Raw genomic sequence first — 20,938 nt, forward strand, 5'->3', positions numbered from 1 at the left:
AAAGCAGCTATCAAATCCCCCATCATTCTTCTCTTCTGCAGTCTAAACAATCCCAGTTCCCTCAGCCTCTCCTCAAAAGTCATGTGTTCCAGACCCCTAATCATTTTTGTTGCCCTTCGCTGGACTCTCTCCAATTTATCCATATCCTTCTTGTAGTGTGGGGCCCCAAACTGGACACACTACTCCAGATGAGGCCTCACCAATGTCGAATAGAGGGGAACGATCACGTCCCTCGATCTGCTGGCTATGCCCCTACTTATACATCCCAAAATGCCATTGGCCTTCTTGGCAATAACGGCACACTGTTGACTCATATCCAGCTTCTCGTCCACTGTCACCCCTAGGTCCTTTTCCGCAGAACTGCTGCCTAACCATTCGGTCCCTAGTCTGTAGCGGTGCATTGGGTTCTTCCACCCTAAGTGCAGGACCCTGCACTTATCCTTGTTGAACCTCATCAGATTTCTTTTGGCCCAATCCTCCAATTTGTCTAGGTCCCTCTGTATCCTATCCCTGCCCTCCAGCGTATCTACCACTCCTCCTAATTTAGTATCATCCGCAAATTTGCTGAGAGTGCAATCCATACCATCCTCCAGATCATTTATGAAGATATTGAACAAAACCGGCCCCAGGACCGACCCTTGGGGCACTCCACTTGATACAGTCTGCCAACTAGACATGGAGCCATTGATCACTACCCGTTGAGCCCGACAATCTAGCCAACTTTCTACCCACCTTATAGTGCATTCATCCAGCCCATACTTCTTTAACTTGCTGACAAGAATACTGTGGGAGACTGTGTCAAAAGCTTTGCTAAAGTCAAGAAACAATACAGCCACTGCTTTCCCTTCATCCACAGAACCAGTAATCTCATCACAGAAGGTGATTAGATTAGTCAGGCATGACTTGCCCTTGGTGAATCCGTGCTGACTGTTCCTGATCACTTTCCTCTCGTGTAAGTGCTTCAGGATTGATTCCTTGAGGACCTGCTCCATGATTTTTCCATGATTTTCTTTAGGTTATTTAGGAGTCTGTAACTCATTTAAACACCAACCAAGAACCAATATATATGTTTTACACTGATTGTCCTTCATCACCATAATATCTGAGAACCTCATCAGTCGCTGGATGTATTGGGTTATTTTTGTGTTTACCAGGCTTTCCACTGGATTTTCCTTGCTTTAAAGTACCACAACGGACATGGGCAGCTCTCTCACATACACTAATATCTTCCTTTCATCCCTTGATGATATTTGCCAAGTTACAGATACTCTCCTGGGTGTTGCTGGGCTAAGAAATATTGAGGAGATATGGAGGAACTGAAAACATGGAGTGCTGAAGGACCAGGAAAAACAGAAAGAATTAATGTTGTTATACTGAAAGGTGCTACTGGGCTGCCATCAGGTGAATCCAAACACAGAGTTCATCTGAGCCCCTGGGTGTGTGGAGCACTCTTTCAGGCACAACGGAAGGAGCAATCAAGCCCCTTTATGTGGTTAAAAAAAGCTGCAGATAATGGTAGCAGCTACCCAAAGCAATAGCCTTCATGGCATGCCTGAGCTAACTCAGATTAAAATGGATTTTCCTTGTTGCAAAGGCAAGTGCTAAGATATTGGTGGGAGCTGCTTGTATGTCTGCACTGCGGTTGGAAGGTGCGATTGCAGCACGTGTAGATGGACATAGCCGAGCTACTTAGATCTAGTTAGATCAAGCTTGAGTAATAATAGCAGCGAAACCCTGGGCAGCACAGGCTAGCTAGCCCCACCCAACACCCTAGGTACATACTCAAGCAGCTAGCCAGAGCTGCCACGACTTCACTGCTATCGTGCCTCAGGTTAGCTTCATTGTAGCTAGATCGACGCCAGCTCAGGTGTGTCTACATATATTGCAATCACACCTCCTGACAGCAGTGAAGATAAACCCTGTGTGTGCTGGAGGCAGAAAGCCAAAAGAAGCAACTGTGAGTATGACCCTGAGAGGAAGCAGAGGGACAGAGCTTCTGGGGCACTGAGGATGCTGAAAAGGCAGACTTAGGGATTTCTGACCAGGGAAACTGCTTGCTCTTGGTTGTTGCTACTATATTCAGGAAACAGAATTTCCAGGGTTTCGGGGGAAGAGGGTTGTAAATAAGATTACACTGAGAATACATTTGACTTGTACCATCAATTTCTTTTCCTAATGGGAACAACCCTACAAGGCCCCAGAGGTTGCACAGGGAAGAGTTTCTGAGCTCAGGGGCTCCCCTGGCCATACACCTCCTGAACACCTATCAGCAAGTGCGCGGCCACCGCCCATGCCCACAGGAAGGGGGAACCTAGGGGCTGGCCCTCTGGCTCTGCAGGGGCAAGCCTCCTGCCTGCGCCTTCCTGCCAGGCTGGCAGCTCCGGGCAGCATTGCCCGTCTCCCGCCTGGCTGGTCAGGGGCTCCAGCCCCCAGCTCACTCACACTCCCCCCCGCTCTGGCAGCCAAAGCCCACCAGATTGCAGCACTCAGAAGTTGACCCCCTGACCACGGCACCCTGGGCGGTCGCCCACATTGCCCACCTGTAAGGCTGGCCCTAGCTCAGGCCAAAGGGGCAACAATATGCATTCAAAACATGCATATTCTAGAGAAAAAGCGCATGTGCGAGTGTGCGTGGGCTGTCTTGTCACCAGTTGACCATCTTCCATATACTGCCATCACAGGAAGTTTTACTTTGTATATATGTGTGTCTGGAGTGGGAACCCATACATAGCATTCTGCAGCCATGGAGATGAGACATTTTTGTCTCTCTTATTTTAGAATCAGTCAGAAATACAGAAACCTTCAAAATTTTTGTAACCCAGCATCCACAGAGCTGGGTTTTCTATGTAATGTCAATGGATAGATGGCTTGTGTCACTGTGAGAACTATAGCAGGATTACTAAATACAATCCCACTTCTTAATTATGATACTGAACAAAACTAAATACTAGTTCTTCTCAAATCATAAATACCATACAGACATGTTGGATTTTCTTTTGTTTGGACTCAAGCTAACTTATGTTGTATGTGTTTTTCCCTTATTCTTAACTTCACTTGAGTTGGCAAGAATTTCTTTGCTCATGTATTTGCTGTAATTGTTCTCATGCAGCAGAGATAGAAATCATTAGGTTTATGCTTGTAAAAATACTGAAGTGAAGCAGTTTTAACCCCATGAGCCAAAAGCTTGGATTTCATGACAGTGCCCTAATGAAAAGTGCATTAGCATGTCCAGCAAGAGCTTTGAATTTATAGGCACCAAGGCCCAGATCCTCAATGGTATTTAACAAGGAGTCCAGTGGCACCTTAAAGACTAACAGACATATTTGGGCATAAGCTTTCATGGGTAAAAAACCCCACTTCTTCCAATGCATGGAGTGAAAATTACAAATGCAGGCATAAATATACTGACACATGAAGAGAAGGTAGTTATTTTACAAGTGGAGAACCAGTGTTGACAAGGCCAATGGTATTTAGGCCTCTAACTCCCATTGAAATCAGTGGGAGTTTGATGCTTAAATACCATTGAGGATCTTGGCCCAAAGGACTACAAGAAAAAGTACAAATCCTTCTCGTTGTCTTATCAATAGAAATAGTGAGAGGGTATTTTTCAAAAGTTCAGTGGTTTATATTCTATAGAGTCCAATCCTGCTCCCACTGAAATCAGAATTTCTCCAGAGACTTAATTGAAACCAGAACCAGGCTACTAATGAGCCTGATCTGAAAGCACATCAAAGTCAGTGAGAGTCTTTCCACTGAGTTACATGCTTTGAACCTGATCCAAAGCCCATGGATCTCTCTGGTGAAAATAGAACTGGCTATAATTTGGCTATCAACATTTGAGAGGAACTTTTGAATGCATGGAAGGAACAGCAGGAGGAAGGGGATTAGGAGTAAGTGAGACTTGGATGCCTACATCATTCAGGTATCAGAGGGGTAGCCGTGTTAGTCTGGATCTGTAAAAGCGGCAGAGAGTCCTGTGGCACCTTATAGACTAACAGACTCATTGGAGCATAAGCTTTTGTGGGTAAATACCCACTTCGTCGGATGCATGTAGTGGAAATTTCCAGAGGCAGGTGTGCTCCAATACGTCTGTTAGTCTATAAGGTGCCACAGGACTCTTTGCCACTTTTACATCATTCAGAAATTTCCTAAGGGGCTTTTCCCCTTCATTTGGGGACTGAGGAACTGGTATCATAAGCAATAGTCTGTCCTTGCTCAGCGCACAAATTTGCCTTGGGTGTCAATGGGAGTTTTGAGCATCTATCATAGGTAGGTGCAGCGTATCCAGTATTTTCTTGCCAGGAATCTGATCCAAAGGCCATTGAAGTCAATGGAAAGACTCTCGCTGATTTCAGTGCGTTTTGGATTAGGCCCTAGGCCTGTTAATGTTTATATATGTCATGTATTACCATAGCTGTATCATAAAAACTCAAGTTAATACACTGTGGCCTATTATTCAGGTTTGCCCTGGAGAAACGTCAAATGGAGGATGATTTACTAGCACTGGCTCATCCATCCACTGTCACTTACACTGCAGTCAATAGTCTCAGACATTTATGAGAGTCACAAACACTTTGGGACAGCATGGTTCCAGTCCATTCTTGCTAATGGCACTGTAGATGCACTTTGCACCCATTCTATATACAAAATGTTGTAGTTGTCCTATTCAAGTCATTTGTCAGTTTCTGCTTTGCCTTTCAAGTGTTTCAAAAGCACAAGATATAAGATCAGCAGAAGGTCAGGTTTTAGTCAGACAAATTTGTGAGCTGTATTTATTCTTTTTTTTTCTTCCCCAAAGAAACCCCTAACTACACTAAAGGCCACTTTCTACTCGGGTTTATCCCTGACATTAATGGGGTCACACGGGGTGGGAAGCCAGGGAACAATTAGACCCTAATATGCTTCATGGAAAAATCAGACGTTGATCCCTGAATCCCCAGATGTGTATTTTTCAAAATGTCTTTTTATTATTGGTGCACTTAAAAACAGAACAGAAACATCTTTACTTTCCACACAGTGGCAGCAAGATAAAAACAAGAACAGTCTGCAAGTTAATATGGCAAATAAGTCTATTGTTTTTTTGTTGAAATACAATACTGGTGTCCAGGTCTTACAGATATCTTTTTTTAGTGTTGTGTGGTAGGCAAGGTGCTTCAGGGAACTGGATCTCTTCTCCCTTCCCCAAAGATATTTTGTTGAAGGTTTATGTGATAGGGTGTACCAGACCCTTTGAGGACCTTCGGAAGACTCTGCGGTCCTGCCACACCCAGTCCCAGAGAGGAGCAGAAGAGAAGTCCTCCAAGTGGCCTAGAGTAGTTGCAGGACAGCTGCCAATGAGGGAGGCCACAGGGAGCAGCCAATCAGGGCCCAGAGTGGAGAATCAGCCTTAACACCCTTTATGTAGACCGGAACTTCTGGACCATAGGGGATGATTGATGACCATCTGTGTTTACTGCACTGGAAAAGTGCATGATGCCAGGATTGTCTGATAATCAGGCATCTACGTTCCTGGGCAGGCTGGGGCACTAATCACAACGTGTGATGTCACAAACAATTAGTTTCTGTCCCCACTGTTATTGTGGGGGACCCTGCATACCCCCTTTTGCCTTGACTTATGAAACCATACCCAGATCAGTGAGGCCCTGGCAAAAGAAGGTTTAATTACACTCCCAGCAGGGGTAGCAGGGGGGTTGAATGGGCATTTGGCAGATGGAAATCCTGTTGGCAATGTCTACAGACCTGTCTGGATTCCAATACGATAATGCTGTCCTCAGTACTGTGGCTTGCTGTGCTGTTCACAATCTCTGTGAAGCCAGAGGTGAGCCATTTCCCCTGAATGGGCCTATGACAGTGAGGGGCTGCTGAACCAGTCCACTCAGCCAGAAAGAGCACCTGCCACAGGTGAAGCTGGATGCACCCAGGCAACAGAAATCAGGGATGCTCTGTGCTCCCACATTATGGACTTGCATGGCCAATGGAAAAGGAAGAATAGTGCCTTTCTGAATGTGCTTGTGTGTCGGGGGGAGGAAAAAGGGGTTGTTGATTGCTTGGGGGCTGTGTCTGCAGTGCAAAATGATAAGGCTTGAACCCTGGGTTCCACCTTGGCTCAGGCTTGGACCCTCCACCCTCACAAGGTCCTAGAACTCTGGGTCTAAGAGATTTGTGTATAGATGGAAGTGAGGTGTAGGGCTTGAGTCTGAGTCTGGTGGCAATGTAGACATATTCTATATGGCTAAACCTCCTAGTTGGATTTGAAAATCACAACCAGGGGAAGGGACATTTTGAAAATCACCTAAGTAGGTTCCCAAAAGTCAATGGACTCATGCTCTTACACATGCACATTTATAAATTCTGGGCTAAGTGACTTGCCCAGTGCCACATTGTAAGGGTAGTGGGATTAGAACTCAGGAATTCCAGGTTCCGAGCCCTAGGCTCAATCCATTACACTTGCAGTCAATGCAGTTTACAGCTACTCTACTTCAGAATCATTATGCTGCAGATGGAAACTATGAAGCACAACTGAAGCAATTAGACTAGCTCAAGTTTCTCTGACTTGCATATAAATGTGCAATGTGTCCCATTAAGGGTTTTACATTAATGCTCATGCAGTTTCATGATTAGAACAATTTATTGTGCAGACATTCCACTTTTAATGAATAGTGGTGGTTATAAAGAATGAAGGCTTAACAGGGAGAGAGATGGAAATCTTTTTTAAAAAAAGTCTAGTACAGTCAAATGAGCTGCTCTGAGAGTATCTTTAAACTGCCCTGCCACTTACCTCCATGATGAATTGCTGGGAGCACCATATCTAGGTCCAGAATTATTTTAGACTCTGATGGCTCAGTCCCTTGAGGCCTTATGCTAAGTTATGGGCAGTGGTTCGGAGGCTGTCTACGCTGTGATAAAGTACCCGCGGGGCCAAATCTCAGAGTCCAGGTCAATTGACTTGGGCTCAGGCTGCGGGGCTAACAATATCAGTATAGATGATCCTGCTCAAGCTGGAGCCTGGGCTCTGAGACCCTCTCCCTCCTTGCCAGCTCTCAGAGCCTGGGCTCCAGCCCAGGCAGGCATGTCCACACTGCTATTTTTAGCCCCAGTCTATGCCCTGCAAGCCCAAGTCATTTGACCCTGGCTCTGAGACTTGGCACCATGGGTCTCAAAAGCACTGCCCCTAACTTGACTGCAGGGTTTTCTTTGCTGTGTAGACACCCATGGAGGCTGGACCAGCTAGTGCTTGAGCTTAAAGCCATTTCACTTGTGAGTTCATGATGGCCTCAGAGGACTAAGAGCACCCGTTCAGCAAAGGGAGTAAGTCACAGAAGAATCATAGAATATCAGGGTTGTAAGAGACCTCAGGTGGTCATCTAGTCCAACCCTCTGCTCAAGGCAGGACCAACCCAACTAAATCAAAAGTCCTATTGAAGTTAGTGGGATTTAAGCATGTGCTTCCGTGATCTGCTGAACTGGCATCCAAAATCTCATTTTGCTCTACAGCAAAACATCTGGGCTTGGGATTTGGCTTCCAGTCTAGTCCAGAAAGGCAAAGATTTTATCCTGGAGGGGGTCATAGGGTAATTTAAACAACCTCAGTCTGAGATAACATGGAGTTAAAGAGCTTTAAAGAAAATGATTTTAAAGATGACCCACAAATATCTTTTGAAATGAACTAAATATATATTTTAGCTGCAGAATGTTCCAAGTGGTCAAGGACATGAGGGAGCATCCAGGATCTACATGGGTTTAAAGTTACCCACTGGCTTTCATTTCAAGTCCTATCAGAGCTTCAGACAGCTAACCCCTGCTTCACTTGATGTCCCAGCATGCATCAAGATTTTTATAAGTATTGTAGATCCCAAAGACCTAAATTGTTATGGCTCACCAGATTCTCTGGTCTATCAAGGCTGCTGTCTGCGCTCAGCAGCCTTAAAGCCATTTGAACTGGCCCGTGGAGCTTTCTTCCTTTTTTAATGAACCCTCTGCTAGCATAGGGCAGCCATAATGGTTCCCATGCCACCCACCCAGAGTAGGGGTGCAGACAGAGAAAAGAGGCATGGCCAGGGCAAACCTATGCCCTCAGTGTTCTCTGGCTGTGAGAATGGTCCTTTGGGGCCATAGGAAGTCGAGCAGAAGGTAGTGCAGCCCACAGGTTGTTCTACTTTATGCTGCAGGATGGCCCAGGAGCCGGATGGGCTCCAAAATCAGGGGCCTGCAAGAAAATTGGGGGCTAAAGGAAATCAGATCTTCAAAAGTGCACCATATACTTAAAAATAAAGCAAGCAAACAAAAACCTGGCCAATTCCTTGACTGTTGCGGCTATGGAGCCCCCTGGATCATGGTGCTGGCCTAGAGGCAATGTCATAGCATGGCGCGTGCAGCGACCACAGCCCCCAAAGAATGCGGAGTCCCAGCTGTGGGGGATGTGAAGGGGGGCGGGGGGAAGAGGTTGATTTTAAAATCCTTCATATCAATTTTATCAAATCAATAAATGTCAAATCCCTCCCCCAGGTATATCTCCTCTCCCTTTCAGCAGCAGATATTCAGCAGCCAAAAGATGTATTTAGTTCATTTAAAAATATTTAAGTCCCGCCCCTTACCACTTAACTATATAGGAAAGCTGTATTTTCCCCATGCCCTTCATAAAGAGAGAAGAACAAGGAATCAACAGCAGCTGTTCAGTACAGCGGTATGTGATCACTGCATTGAATCGGCTGCAGCAAAGAAATTAAACTAATAATTTTATTGTAATAAAATAATGGATGCGGGATGAGGAAGGATCATCGGCTACTGCAGCTGTACCCAATGCAGTACCATTAACAGGAGCTCTGGAGAGATTCCTGAACAGCCCTTGCCGCTAATAGTGCTTTGAAGAATGGAGAACAATGAAGAAACAAGGGCTTCTTGTTCCTCCTCCGCTGAGCGTGGATACTGTAGAGAGGCTACCTGTAGTACAGCGCCATCTAATGGAAACTTTGTATAACTGCAATGTGACCTCAAGCAAACTCAAAAGGAGGCTAGGTAGGGGCTTTGGAATCCCATAGGAGCCCTAGTATTGTCTGAAACTTGGTCTACCCTTAAAACTTACACCAGGGTAGCTTTGTCAGTCAGGAGTATGAAAAGCCACACCCCCTGCTTGACACAGCTTTGCTGACAACACCCCCACCCCACCCCACCCCCATCCCGTAGATGCAGCTATGCTGGCAGAGGCAGGCTTATGGTGTAATATAAAAGGCACTTACACAGATGTGGGACCGTCGTCTTTGTCAGAAAAACAGCAGGCTGCCTCTTCCGCCACTTCATTGTCAGAAAGCTTTGCCAGAAAGCTTTACACCTGGGAATAGTTAAAAAGCAAGCCTGGAAAGGAAGATGTTAGCTCTCGGTAATCAGAGCTCTGCTACTTAAGCTTTCTGTACTGAAGATTCAACTGAAAAGTCGAGGCGCTCATCGTCACAGCGTGATAAAAATGTGCTAAGATGGCAGTGGCGGCTCAGGACATGGAAAAACGTGCTAAAACAAGGGCTTGGGTACATTGGAGTATAGAACCAACTGTGCCCTGAACATTTCAGAAGCCAAAAGGGGGAAGTTCATCTTCAGCTGATGGCTATTGTAGAAAATAAGATTCCCCTTCCTGCTGAATCAGTGTGTCAAGGATGATGCTGTATAAGATGAAAGACCAGGCTGGGAGGGGAAATATGTGGTGGTACTCCCTCAAACTTCACCCACAACCCAAGCTCTGGTCACAAACAAAGCTCCATCCTCTCTCGTTGGCAAAATGAGATGGCACTCACAGCAAATTGAACAGATGTTCATCATGGTTGTCCCGGTCCTTTGATCAGCAGTTAATGACAGTGAAGTTTAACTTGTCATACACTGCGGAGGTAATGTCCCATTCAAATGAATGGAGGGATTTCACTCTGCTCTGAGCTGAGTTTCAGACTGTCTGCAGACTCCATCAGGTGTCACAGTATCAGTTTACATTTCAGTGATGTTTTAAAATTCATCTGCACAGCTGTAAAGGTTAGATTTTTATTTTTTAGGGAATGAAAGTCTAGCTTCTGAAGCCCCAAGATGGAAGCGCTCTAGGAGAAAGCACCTGCTTGCCACTCTTTGCCGTGAATGATCTTAACCTAGCCCTGCAAAAGAGCCTTCCAGAGTCTGCAAAACACCTGCACCAGTTCTGCTGCCAGAGGTACTGTGATCGTTAGAGCTGATTGAAAAATGCCCATAAGAATTTTTTTAAATGTCCCACAATTTTTTTGAAATCTGAAAATTCCAGTTTTTGAAAATTCAAAAAATTCTTTCCAGCATATTTATATATACACACAAAGTTGAGGGTCTCAGTTTGTATTTTTTTATTGAAAAACCAGAAAAAATCAGAGCAGAAAGAAAATTGTTTTTGGCCAAAAAGCCATTTTCGGGGATGGGGGAGGGGATGTTTTGGTAGAAAAAGTTTCTCAAGCATCTCTAGTAATTGTTGCTCATATTAATTCTCATTTTCAGTGTAGTCTATGGGCAGCAACAGTCTCGGGCAGGATATGCTACAGAGGGTGGCTCCTGCCTTTTTAAAACTTCCCTCCCACCACACAGAGTCCTAGCTGGACTACACCGATGTGAATCTTCAGCTCTGCTAAGGAGGAAAACATTGAAAGCCTGACATTTTAAGGGTATGTCTACACTGCAACATAAGCCCAAAACCAGTGGGACTTGAGCCCACTGGCTCAGTGTTTGTAAACCTGGGCTTGAGTATCCACACTGAATATTGATTCCAGACTTATTATTTCAGAATCTGGGTCTCTCAGGTGTCTACACTGCATTGCACAGACCAGAGTCAAACCAGCCTATCCCAGGTTTCCTAGCACCCTCGCCAGCTGTAGCTGCTCTAGTTCCGTGTGCTGCAGTGTGGGAAAACTTGACTGTCTGCCCCGCACGCTTCAGAAAGTTGTCTCAGCCAACCAACGCATTCTGCTGAGCCATCTTTTGGGTCTGCATGCTCCTGGCAACCAAAGACAGCAACATGGGGGAGTCACGATATGAAGAACTTGTCTTGCTTGGGCTTTCACTCCTGTCTTAGGAAATGGGCAGAGCATCCATGAGACACTGGTGGACATTTCAGCAGCATTTTCTGACCTACTGAAGTCCTGGAGGAAGAGGAGGACAATGATACAGACATGGCAGACTCGCATTGGCTGATGCAGCTCACAACTCTCGGTATATCCACTGATGCCCCCTATGTAGACCAGCAATTTGGGAGCACGGCCGCAGGCATGGACTGGTGGGATCGTGTCGTCATGAGGACCTGGGATGACCAGCAGTGGGTCCAGAACTTTCACAAGAAGAACACTACATTTCTGTTCTGGAGCTCTGTGAGCAGCTTTCCCTGACCCTCCAGTGTCATGACACACCCATGAGGGTGGTCCAGAAGCAGGTTGCTGTAACCATCTGGAAGCTGGTTACTCCAGACTGCTACAGATCAGTTGCTAACCATTTTGCTGTTGGAAAGTCAACTGAGTAAGGTGGTGGTGGAGGTATCTGAGGCAGGCAGGCAGACGTGTGATTTACCCAAAGGTGGTGGGGATACACAAGATCCCTTAAGTAATTGCTGGTTTTGCGACAATGGAGTTTCCAAACTGCGTCAGGGACCATTGATGGGACTCATGTGCCCAAGGAGCACATGGGTACATAAACTGCAGAGAGTACGTTATGCAGGCTCTTGTGGACAGAGGCCAATTTATGAATGCCTGTGAGAGACAGTAGCAGGTTAAGCACTCACAGCCACGGTGCCTCCTGCTGGTCATTCCGGGAATTAGCTCTTTCCAGCCTTGGAGCACCTACTCCTGGCCAGTGTCTCACCTGCCGCAGGCCCTGTGTCCCTCCCCGACCCTGGTGCCCCTTTCCCTTGGGGTTCTGCCCACAGCAGTCCCCCCACACTCTGGGTCTCTCCTCCCAGGGGAACCCCAACCCCTATGTTCACCCTGCCTCAGTGGCAACTGCCAGTCGTCATCTAGCCCCCTTTCTCTGTGGCAGACTGCAGTCTGTAATGGCCACTCATTGGTGAGGGGGTTGGACCAGCTGCCTCTGCCTATCACCAGGCTACACCTCTGCAGCCCCAGTACCTCCTTAAGCCTTTAACAAGGCCTCAGCCTGGGGAGTTGCTAGCCTGGAGCGCCCTCACTCCTCTTGCCCTTCCCCAGCTCCGCTCCGCTCCAGGTACCCTGTGCTCCCAGGCAACCAGGTCCTTCCCCCTCCAACACTGGAGTGAGACTGACCCAGCTCCTCCTCTAGCCCTTATATCTGGGCCAGGTGTGGCCTGATTGGTTGGGGAGGCAGCCACAGCTGTGGCCACAATCCGCCTACCCTTCTCCCCAGGAGCAGGGTAACTGTCCCGCTAAAGGGATGAACTGAACAATTCAAGACGCCAGGATTTTCTGCTGATCAGGAGTCTACCTTCATGGGTAGGCCAGGACACTATTACCACCAAATGACATTATCATAAATGGAGTACCTGTCCCCACTGTTCATAGGGACCTTCTGTACAAACTTTTGCCATGGCTTATAGACCCATAGCCTCATCTCAGAGGCCCGGGCAAAAGGTGGTTTAATTATGCTCTCAGCAGGTGCAGAATGCTGATCGAATGTGCATTTGGCAGATTGAAATCCCCCTAGTGCTATTTACAGAACCATTTGGATTCCAGTTTAATCAATGCTGTCCACACTACCATAGCTTGCTGTGCTCTTCACAACCTTTGTGCAGCCAGAGGTGAGCCATTGGCCCCTGAATAAACCTATGGCAGCAATGGATTGCTGAACCGGTACACTTAGCCAGACAGTGCCCATGTGACAGCTGGAGCAGGGTGCACACATGCGACAGAAATCGGTCTGTGTTGCCACATTCTGGCCTTGTGTGGACCTATGGATGAACATGAATACATTTATGAATGTGTTTTTACAGCAATGATAATAGTAAGTGAGGAGCTCTCTCTGTATGCAATGAATGGGGGGGGGGGGCTGATTGTCATGAACTTTAATTATGGATGAGATGACTGAGTTTTGAAATGGGGCGTGGTCCGCTGTTGGACAAGACCTGTGGGGTTTCATTATGGATGGATGTAAGTACATGTACTGAAAAACTGTGTTTGCATACAGCTCCCCAGTTGTGCCTTATGTGTTTATCTTTACTTAAAAATCACACATATGAAGTGATGCACTGATGGTGTAAGAGGGTTCACCCCCCACTCTGGCACCTCCTGCTGACTGTCTTGGAAATTAGTTCTGCATGTTAGTGCACCCTCTTTGAGTGGTGCCTCACCACCATCACTCCTGCTCTAGGACCCACATTTCTCCAAGAACCATTGTCCTCATCAGCAACACAGCCCTCCATCCATGCCACACATTGTGCTCCCCCTTCTGGGCACTTGCTTCAGTGGCAACCACAGTCTGTTTAGCCACTTCCCCAGTGGCAAGAAGCTGGGGGCACAGGACCCTGTAGATAGCAGCCACTTGCTGCATCCCCTCCAGCCACTCAGTAGATCTCTCTGGACCACTGCCCTGTGGCCCCAGCACCCTCTTTGCCCAGGCCTCAGTGTGCAAACCTCAGCAGCCAACCAGGAGCTGTCTCTCACTCCCCAGTACCTGCTAGCAGCACTGCTCTGTCCAGGGTGCCGGCAGTTTTCTCAGCCCTCCAGAGACACAGTTCTTCCTCCTTGGGCTCCCAGCACAGAACTGCTTCTTTGCTATTTCCTGGGACAACACATGGTCATTCCTGGTACTCTGACTGAAGTTGAATGTCTTGCTCACCTCACACCTGAGCTTTACCAGAATCTGGCTGTCATCCCATGACCAGGGAGCAGTGAGCTCTAAAAAAGCACTTAGTCTTGTTGGCGGTCACTATCAACATATGTAAATGTTGACTCTGTTTGCTGCCTAGCAGTCAGAATAAATGGAATGTTTAAACACCAAGCAGCTGTCCTTGAAGTAGGGGGTGGGGGGTGGGAGAGGGTTGCTTTTGTTTTCTGGGAGTCGATTGGCTAGTCTTGAGATAGAAAGGACAAGGAACACCAGCCCAGGAGATTGTGGGATAGCATTGGTGCACTCTCAGGATATGAGTCTGGGGGACCTGGGCCCAAGTTGTGTCCATATGGGAAAATTATGGCGCTTGGACCCGTGTCCTAGTGGGTCTCGGTCTCAAACCTAACCTTTGTCAGGTCCTGGGGCGCAGGCTTGGAAGATGCAGTGGCTCAAGTCAGACAGAATTGTGTGTAGAAGGAAAGGGGCTTTGAGCTCGAGCCTGAGTCTGAGTCTGGGCTTAAAGTGCAGTGTAGACATACCCTAAGTGTTACTAATGAAGGGATCTTTTGCTCCTAACCTATTCCCAGTGAAGCTCCAAGGAATAGATGATAAGATTTGGTTGTTTTAGGATGTGTCCTCTTCACATCTACTTCTGAATGAGATTTACTGATGAAATCAAGGAAATTAATGTCAGGCTCGGAAAAGGAGCCATCTGGTGAAGATGAAACTAACGGATGTGCTTTCATTCCATATAGCTTGATCAGCATTTTTGCAGGAACTGCATTGTTCTATATTTTCCTCTGAATGTGACTATAACTTGCTTTTGCTGACTTGTTCACCATTACCCCAGACACTATTAATTGCTTATTTCTATTACAGTAGCATCTAGAGACCACAATCAGGATCAACACTTATTGTGCTATGTGTTGAAGAAAATGGGGCCTGCCACAGGTAGCTGTGCAGAGCTCATTGCAGGACTGAGATCTAAATTGGCAAGACAAACACCTAAGCAGGTAAGACAGACGGGGAGCAGAGAGATGAAGTGACTTTCCCAAGGTCACACAGGAAATCGGTGGCAGTGGTAGGAACTGCAACCAGATCACCTGAGTCCCAATCCAGTGCCTTAATCACAAGTCCCTCTTACCTCCCCAGTAAATGATAGACAGATTATTCCTTCCCTCCATATTTCCTAGATGCCTGCTCTTGTAGGAGAGGGAGAGAGAGCCTGGAGCACTGGGCCTGGTGCAAGACCTGAGGCCTGAACCAGAGGCCATGTATTAAAGTAGATGTTTACAAATTCACTGTCCAATATTTGGCCTTGGCAAAAGTCATGCTAGTGTTGTTAAAACACAGAGACTCCTAACAAGCAACAGATACTGGATAGGTGTGAGAACACACTCCGGGAAGATGAGCCCAGGAACATCCTGACCTAACACCACATAAGAGGATGTTTGCCTGAGACAGCCGGAGTGTGATATAAGGGGAAGTAACAAGCAGATGTCATGAAACATGTAAAGTGGTACGTAAGTTTTGTCTGTCTATAAATGTCAGGGCTTTGAGTGGTGGAGGGAACAGCAGAGACTGAGCTGCTCCTTGCCACAGGGAACTCATGTATTAGGGTACTTGTAACCATAGAGTCAGAGCACTAGGACTGCCTTGAGGGCAATAAACCTGGCTTAGTGCCTTTGTCACCAGACTGAGTCTGTGGTCTTTCTAGGTAGGATTATCGAGGTCTGCTGAGCCAGCTATCTGTGCAGGGCTGGGACAGCATATGGAGGGAGCACACGCCATCTACCTGGCAACAGCTCACTGTTCCTTTCCTACTGGATGCTTCATTTATCATTCTGCGATGCAGACAATTAACAATCCTGACTGAATTGTACCAGTATGAATCGAATTGTAATTTGCTGTGTAATGATTAGAAGCTAAAGGAAGCAGAGGGTACAAGCAGATCAGTATTTAACTGGAAATGTGATACTTCAAAACAATAAAACCCATCCCTCTAGAAAGCCACCAGAAAGGTGTGCGGGGAGAAAATGCACTCTGCCTGACCAGCTACAAACAAAGGGCAAAAACTCAGCTCTTAGAGCCTCCAGCCCTAGTTCACCTTAGCTATTCTTAAGAGAGTTTACATCAGTAGGAGATCCACACAAGGAGAGGAAGAAGAATATCTGCGCTGCGATAAAACATGTGGAACTGAGAGCAGAGCTTTGACCTAAAAAGGCTAGATGGTGTCAGCATTAAGCTACAGTGTTTAGAAAAAGCCATGTGCAAAGGTGCTGATAGTGGATGGATTCTGGCAACAGGTGAGGTCTGTGACAGACCTCAAGCAGCATTAGAGAGAGAATTTGTTTTCTGAATGGAGGAAAGTGGATCTCTTTATTAACCACCAGCCCGTGGTCTTCCTGGTCTTGCACTATGTGGGACCTGACTGATGCTTCCAGACCACATAAGCCCAAGGAGAGGTGAAGGAGTTTGAGACACAAACTCAGGGGATTAACTAGCTAGCACCACAATAGATTTTTGCATGAGGTTCATTAGGCTGTTCAGAGCTCACGTACAGAGCTTGTGTAACTCATACAGGCCACATCCTATCACACAACTAGCTGCCACTGCAAAGAGGTTAGGTGAAGAGATCCCTTCCTCAGTTACACTTAAAGTATGTCTACTCTGCACTGTAAACCCAGGCTCAGACTCAAGCCCAGAGCATAAGGACCTATGTCCTAGAGCACGGGTCCGTAGAGCCTGGGATGGCTGATGTTTCCACAACTACCACCAGGAGGGAATGCAGTGTACTCTCCAGGGACCATAGTGTGTGTATGGTTGGGGGTGGTGGTGGTGTACGTCCCTTTTATGGACACTCAGCCAGCCATTTAGCTATAAAGTCCCTCTTGGTGGCTGTTCTCTGCTTGCTTTACCTGTAAAGGGTTAAAAAGGTAAAGGAAAGGGTGTGGGCACCTGACCAAAAAAACCAATGGGAAGGCTAGAACTTTTTAAATTGAGAAAAAAATAACTACCCTTTGTCTGTTGTTGTTGTTCTCCAGAGAGAGGGGACAGAGCAGGACAGGGCTGGAGTTATGCTGTAAAAAGCTTTTAAACCAGGTATGAAAAAGCATCAAATCATACCTCAACCCTACCTATCTGAAACCCCAAATATGTAAGTAATCAGGGAATGTCTAGGAAGATGAGCTTAGGGGTTATTTCTTTTATTTCTTATTGGCTTGTGGACGCCTCTGTGCTAACCCCAGGTGCTTTTGTTTTGCTTGTAACCTTTAAGATGAACCTCAAGAGAGCTATCTTGATGCTTAATTTTTGTCATGGTTTCTTTTAAGATCTAGCAAAAGCCTAAATTCCAAATGTATTTCCTTTCTTTTTTGTTTTCAATAAAATTTACCTTTTTTAATAACAGAATTGGATTTTTGGTGTCCTAAGAGGTTTGTGCACGTTGTTTAATTAGCTGGTGGCAACAGCTAATTTCCTTTGTTTTCTTTCTCAGCTCTTCCCCAGAGGTGGGGTGTGTGTGTGTGAAAGGGCTTGAGGGTACCCAACAGGAAGGAATTCCCAAGTATGCCTTCTGGGATTCCAAAAAGGGATTTTGCATTTGGGTGGTGGCAGCATTTACCAAGCCAAGGTCAGAAAAAGCTGTAATCTTGGGAGTTTAATAAAAGCCTGGAGTAGCCAGTATTAATTTTTTGAATCCTTGTGGGCCCCACCTTCTGCACTCAAAGGGCGAGAGTGGGGAATCAGCCCTGACAGCAGTTCACTTGGTTTGCAGAGTGCACCCTATCATGCGTTTGCTGTAGCCACCTTTGTTGAGCTCACTGCTATGTGGTCACGGGATCATAGCCAGAGTATGGTAAATCTCTGGTGCGAGGTAAGCAAGACATTCAGCTTCAGTAAGAGTACCAGGAATGATCAAGCATCTTAGTAACTTTAGGCTGTGCCTTTTCATCACTGAATCCATAACATGATCAGATTTCCTGTACTGATGCTTCAATTTATTATCCTGGTGTTACAGGAAGGGAAATTAATAAGAACATAAGAATGGTCATACTGGCTCAGACCAAAGGTCCATCTAGCCCAGTATCCTGTCTTCTGATGGTGGCCAATGCCAGGTGTTCCAGAGGGAATGAACAGAACAGGTAATCATCAATTGATGCATCCCCTGTCGTCCATTCCCAGCTTCTGGCAAACAGAGGCTAGGGACACCATCCCTGCCCATCCTGGCTAATAGCCATTGATGGACCTATCCTCCATGAATTTATCTAGGTTTTTTTTTTAACCTTGTTATAGTTTTGGCCTTCACAACATCCTCTGGCAAAGAGTTCCACAGGTTGACTGTGCATTGTGTGAAGAAATACTTCCTTTTGTTTGTTTTATACCTGATGCCTATTAATTTCATTTGGTAACCCCCTAGATCGTATGTTATGAGGAGTAAATAACACTTCCTTTTTTACTTTCTCCACATCAGTCATGATTTTATAGACCTCTATCATATCCCCCCTTAGTCATCTCTTTTCCAAGCTGAAAAGTGCCAATCTTATTAATCTCTCCTCATATGGAAGCCATTCCATGCCCCTAATCATTTTTGGTGCCCTTTTCTGAACCTTTTCCAATTCCAATATATCTTTTTTGAGATGATGCAGTATTCAAAATGTGGGCGTACCATAGATTTATATAGAGGCACAATGATATTTTCTGTCTTATTGTCTATCGCTTTCTTAATGATTCCCAACATACTGTTCACTTTTTTGACTGCTGCTGCACATTGAAGGGATGTTTTCAGAGAACAATCCACAATGACTCCAAGATCTTTCTTGAGTGGTAACAGCTAATTTAGATTCTATCATTTTGTATGCTTAGTTGGGATTTATCAACATTGAATTTCATCTGCCATTTTGTTGCCCAGTCACCCAGTTTTGTGAGTTCCCTTTGTAGCTCTTCGCAGTCTACCTGGGACTTAACCATCTTGAGTACTTTTGTATTATCTGCAAATTTTGCCACCTCACTGTTTACCCCCTTTTCAAGATCATTTATGAATATGTTGATTAAGACTGGCCCCAGTACAAACCCCTGGGGGATACCACTATTTTACCTCTCTCCACTCTGAAACCTGGCCATTTATTCCTACCCTTTGTTTCTTATGGGTCAGAATGATGTACTGACTCCAGTCAGAAAGCTGACCCTTTGCTCTGTCACACTAAGAACCACTCAGCAGCTTCAAAAGTGGTTGATAATGTGTGGAAAATCATTCTGGGTAGAAGCAATTCTGGTACATGTTCTTCCCTTCCTTAGTGTTACCAACGCTCGCAAGTTGATCATAAGTCTTGTGATATTAAGAGTTGGGGTTTTTTAAAGCTGTAACTTCTAGGATCAAAATAGTGCATGAGCATCTCAGCTTGAGTTATTTATTTTAAAAGTAAGTTTCCAACTTCTTAGTTGCTGACGAAAGCTTTAAAAAGTGAAGCAAGTGCATCCAAAAAGTTCAGAAACGAAAGGACAAAAAACCCTCTCCAAAATTATTCATTTTAAAATGTCTTAATTTAAAGGCAGTCATCTGATTTTTGAACGTTTGAGGCTGGCGATACTGCTTCCTGTCACTGGGTAAGTTTGCCTGAATATGGCATTGTGACAAGGTAGACACAACAGCCTGGAAAAAGTCAAGTTTCCTGCATATCACATGGCTGGTCAGCATATATATAAGGAAGAGGAAGCTAGGGCCAAGGAGGTTACAGGTGGTGGGTGTGTGGTTGAGCCTGGGAAAAGCCTCTTGGGAATATGACCAACACTTGCAGTTAAGGTGTTGTATTTTGTGTTGTTTGTGGCCCTTTTGTTGTAGCAACCAGGCAAGGTACTAACAAACTTCAACAGGACTTTATTTTCAAAGTGGAAACCTCTTTACCAAGCTGCTGCTGCACCCTCTGTAGCTCTCACTCCGCCTCCTCAACTTCCCCCCCTCCTTCCTGTTTCCTATACTTCCAGACTCCCAATAGCCAGTGCTCCCAGTTCTAATAATTATAAGCAGCATCTAAACACCACATTCCCTCCTCTCTTAAGAAACTCTCCCAATTAAAATACACATTATTGTTCGAACCATAGGAACAAATATGAAACAAGACACTATACTGTTGGCAGAAATATTACACTGAAAACACTGTAGATACTATACAACATAGTCTCTAGTCCAGACAGGTGGTCATCTGGGTCTGACAGGCCGTCTCTCAAGCCCCGGTTCCAGAGCAATATCTTGTTGTGTTGGTACTATGGTAAAGTCATCCAGTGCAGACTGGGTGTTGGCATAATCTCCTCTTGGTGCATAGGCAGGTGCAAGATAAGAAGCATTCCATACCTGCCCATCAGAAAGTCGATAGCTGTAAGGTCCCTTCTTCTCTATGATTTTAAGAGAAGCTGTGAATTTATGGTCCCCTTTGCGTAAAATTCTATGTTTTTGTATTCTAACAAAGGAACCACACTCAAACTTTGGTTCCTTAGCACCCCGCCGCTCGTCTGTGAAAGCCTTAGACTTTGCTTGCTTCTGTTCAACTGTTTTTCTCACATCATCCTCATTTGGGGCATCAGGTCATGCCTTTAACAATCCAGCAATGTTCAGTTCAGTTTCCAATGCAGTAACTCTGCGGGCGATCGTGTAGCCTGGTATGCTTGCAAGAAATCAGCAGTGAAGGTTATCCACAATCGCCCTTCCAGTTTAGCCTTTTGCAAACTCTCTTTCAAACTTCTGTTAAACCGTTCGATTTCCCCATTGGCTTGAGGGTAATATAGGGATAACCTTCTGTGTAAAATGTTCCTCTGTGCTAGAAAAGTTTCAAACTCCAGGGAAGTAAATTGACTCCCATTATCTCAAACCAGTTCTTTGGGGTTACCTTCCCTGCTAAAAACTGAAGAGAGGAACTTACTTACTGTAGCAGAAGAGATTTGCGATGTAAACGCTACCTCAGGCCGTTTACTGAAATAGTCTATTAAAGTGATGGCATAACGGCAGTCACTTGGAGCAGTATCAAAGGGTCCTACAATGTCAATCACCACTTTTTCCCATGCAGATTCAGGAAGAGGAACAGGCTGTAATGGAGGGGTACACATGACTGCTGTCTTATCATGCATTTGGCAAGTCACACAGGATTTTAGGCCAGCCTGTGAA

The sequence above is a fragment of the Chelonia mydas genome, chromosome 2, assembly GCF_015237465.2.
Source record: "Chelonia mydas isolate rCheMyd1 chromosome 2, rCheMyd1.pri.v2, whole genome shotgun sequence".
Classification (NCBI taxonomy): Eukaryota; Metazoa; Chordata; order Testudines; family Cheloniidae; genus Chelonia; species Chelonia mydas.